We start from the raw sequence: 3,887 nt of genomic DNA, 5'->3' as shown, positions 1-3,887 counted from the left end.
GCAGCTCCATTCTCCACTTGAATCCTCCGTGGCCATGTCACTGGGCCCAGGAGTCCTCGGGTCTCCTCGCACTGCTTGCCAACCAGGTCCCCAACCGGGTCCACAGAAGCCATCTGACTATTGTGAGGCTTAGCTCGCCGCTTCATTGCTGCCTTTACCCCATTTCTCCCCAACGGTGATGCGTGTGTTTACCAATCCGAGCGTGCATTTCCACCGAGTCTCAGTTTTTGTTGTTTGTTTGTTTTTTTTTTGGGGGGGGGGGCTACGATAGAGTAAAGTTTTTAAAAAGCAAGTAAAGAGCTACGAGTGATAAGGAGGGGTGGGATGGACAGGTGTTGAGGAGGAAGTGACACTGAGCAGCCGTCTGGAGGAAGTGAGAACGTGAGCCTCACTGCTCTCTGGGGGAGCAGTCCAGGCAGCACGAGCAGCAAGTGCAAAGTCCCAGAGCCAGAAACTTGTTTGGCGTGTCCAAGAGAAGCAAGTAGGCTAGTAGGGCAGAAAGTGAGATCCGTAGGGTCGGAAGGGGCCAGATCACAGAGAGTCTTGGGGGCCAAGGTCAAGATTTTGGATTTTGCTGAGTGAATTGGGAAGCCATTGAAGAGTTTTGGTTGAAGGAGAGATGTAATCTGATTTGTAGAGCAAGATTTGTGTAGAGCAAGATTTGGGGTGGGAGAGAGGGTACCAGACCAGAAGCAGAGAGACCAGTTAGAAAGAGTCTTTTAGGGTGGTCGTGGTGGAAGGGTGTGAGAAGGCATCAGATTCTAGATCAAGCCAATAGCATGGCCTTCTTGAGAAGGCAGGTGGGGACAGGAGACTGCGGAGGTAGAAGGATTGTACACCAACTCTGAAAGAACAGGAGAGGGTGCAGAGTGGGTACAGAAGCTGGTCAGCTTGTAAGTTGCCTACAGGGAGCTGAAGGAGTCACCTTGTGGTTTCATATTTCTGCATGAAGTAGGAGGCTACCAAATTGGGTGTGGGTAAGGAGAAAGGTGATTAATGGTGCTGATAGGTGGTATTTAAGGAGACCAGAGAAATGTGCAGGGAGCCCTGGTGGCAAGTAGCTAAGTGCAGGGATGCTAACCAAAAGGTCAGTGGTTCAGACTTACCAGCAGCTCCACAGGAGAAAGATGTGATCGTTTACTTTTACAAAGATTACAGCCTAGAAAGCTCTATGGGACAGTTCTCTGTTCTGCGGATCACTGTGCGTTGGAGTCTTCTTGATGGCAGCAGCATTGGATGGGGATGTGCAGTGCTCACTGCAGAGAGTTAGAGAAGGTAGTGTTAACTGGCAGTGTTAGGGTTTCCTTTACTTGTGATTACGACTTTACAGACTTACCAACTTTCCCTGTTGTCGGAGGTCTAGTTAGGTGGAGACAGGTCAAAAGAGAGGGTAATGTAATTGAAGTTTGAGATTTTGCCAGAAGTTAAGACTAAAGGTCTGAGAGTCAGCGTTACGAGGTTATTGATTGTCTCTCCGTCTGATAACAACCCTGCCAATGGGATCCATCTGGACAATGCAGAAACAAGAATGCTGACATGTTGGATGAAGTCAAAAAAAGGACCTACTGGTCTTTGAACAGATTAGCTGGAAGGAAATAAAGTTGTAAGCAGAGAACAGGAAGGAGCCGGATGTGCTTCCCTTGCAGATTGGGAAAAGATTCAGTGATACCAGTCTGGCTTAGAGAGGAGGAGGTCATTGGCGTGGAAATAGAAGAACTTGAGGGACGGTGTTGGTTTTGCACTGGAGTCCTGTTGGCAAAATGGTTAAAGGGCTCATCTGCTAACTGAAAAGTCTGCAGTTCAAACCTACCAGCCACTCCCCAAGAGAAAGATGTGGCAGTGTGTTTGTTTAAAGATTACAACCTTGGAAGCACGATGGGGCAGTTCTACATTGTCCTGTACAGTCACTGTGAGTTGACATTGGCTCAACTGCAATGATTATTTTGTTTTTACTTTTGGGTTGGTTTGTGTGGTAGGGAAGGCTTTGGCAGACCTCGTTTGAGGAGAGGTGAAGGTTTGAAGGGCTATATAATGAAACTGTGTGGACCAGTGATGGGATTATTGGGCACTGTTGTGTTTTGCAGTTGATGATGGTCCTTGTTGGGAATGGCAGGAGAATGGGAGCTGATGTCAAAGTTACTGTTGAGTAAAGGGTGCGACCTGAGAGGCTCACAGGCGGCAGCCACACCCAGCTGGGACTTCCTGGGCAGAAGGGTAGCCTTTCAGCTGAGCCTCTTCACCTTACTCAGGTCCCCCTCCTTTCCAGCCTGCTCATTTATTGCTGCTAATGGCCCAGATGGTAGTTGGGAAAGCAGTGCTTTTTAAGATGTGGAGCAATAAACAGGCATGGGTATGCCCCACCATATGTCCCTCTTCCACCACCATCCTTCTGCATCTAATCCTGGAGCCATTCAGAGCAGGCCCTGGAGCAGACAGCCAGTCCTACTGGCTCTGTCCGTGGACTGGCTGCTGAGATTCCTCACCTGTGTAATAACAATGTTCCTGTCTCCCAGGGCTCGGTCGGGTAAGGACTGAATGCCCACCGCTAGCAAGCAATCAGTGAATATCAGCAATTATGATGATGGTTTGTGTTCCACTCATTTACTTCTTTCCCTTGGCTTTGCTTGGCTCCAGCAAGCACTAGCGATTTTTCAGGATTGCTGACTCCTGCTTTAAGATAAGAGCAAGAGGACTGTTACTTATTGACTGCCTGCTGTGCGCCAGACACTGCCTTAGTCACTATTCAGACACCATTCCTTGCAGAGTTGTGGAGAGAATTACCCGCACACACTTAGGATTGCCAGGAGTCAGAGTTGACTCAACAGTAGTAACTGGTTCTTCTAAAACACCTGCTGACAGTCTCAGGCATGCGCCAGGCTTTTTATCACCCTCATTTGTTAGAGTATATAGAGTAGGAAACAAGATTCATGGAGGTCCAATTACCCACCTCGCATCACCCAGCTAAAAGACTTGTGAATCTGAAACCATCTCCTTTCCACCACACCAGACTGTGCTAGTTGTGTGACCCCTGCCACACACATTTCCTTTTTTTATCCCTCTTTTCTATGGGAAAAAGTATTTATTATGTTATCCAAGTATATCCAGAACCTACTTGTTAGGTCAGACCATATGAAATTGTTAATGCTCATTCATTTCTGACCTGCAAAAATGGTGCTCTTGTATGGTTCAGATAAATGTTTCTCTTCACATCCACAACCTACAGCCTGGTCCAAGCCCGCATCATCACTACCCTGTCAAGAGTCTTCTATCAAAAATGTAGGTCAGACTGAGTGCCTTCTGCAGAGGCCAGCTGGCAGAGTAAGCTCTTAACCAGCAGAACTAAAAGAGCTTTGCAACACTGGCCCAAGCAGGCCATGAGGCCCACTGGTTATGTGGCCAGAGGGCAAGGACCAGAGAGAAGTGTGCCAGTGGGCATGGCTAAGAAGACACTGTCCTGACCAAAGAACTGTATCCTGATAGTTTCTGATCCTGAATTGTAGGCTGTTAACTTCCCTAATAAATCCCATAATCCTGAAAATAAAAAGTGTAGGTCAGATCATGCCACACACACACACACACACACACACCCCTTCCAGGACTTCCCATTCCTTTTAGAAGGAAAGTCGGGAGTGACACAAAGATTCTAGGTCATCCGGACTCCTGTTGTGCCTCCCCACTGCAGTGAGTCATTCTGGCTCATGGCAACCCTAGAGAACAGAAAACCGCCCCAGAGCATTTTTTGACTGCCATGTCATTCTCTCACAAAGCCTCTGGTGGGTTTGAACAGCCAGTCTTCTGGTTAGCAGCCGAGTGCTTCAACCACATCACCACCACCAGGTCTCTTTCTGTTCTTAGTGGAGAGGTTTTTTGTTCGTTTTTTTTTTTTT

At 47.8% G+C, this 3,887-nt stretch overlaps 1 protein-coding gene across 1 annotated transcript in view; it reads left to right on the top strand.

Annotated features, from left to right (window-relative positions):
- ARFGEF2 (ADP-ribosylation factor guanine nucleotide-exchange factor 2 (brefeldin A-inhibited)) overlaps positions 1-3,887 on the top strand; it is a 110,219-nt gene that overhangs the window by 13,984 nt on the left and 92,348 nt on the right. The window lies entirely within an intron of this gene.

Source organism: Chrysochloris asiatica, unplaced genomic scaffold (genome assembly GCF_000296735.1).
Source record: "Chrysochloris asiatica unplaced genomic scaffold, ChrAsi1.0 scaffold00023, whole genome shotgun sequence".
In the NCBI taxonomy this organism is placed as follows: domain Eukaryota; kingdom Metazoa; phylum Chordata; class Mammalia; order Afrosoricida; family Chrysochloridae; genus Chrysochloris; species Chrysochloris asiatica.
Note: the sequence above shows the minus strand (reverse complement) of the source record. Positions and strands in the feature narration are given on the sequence as shown.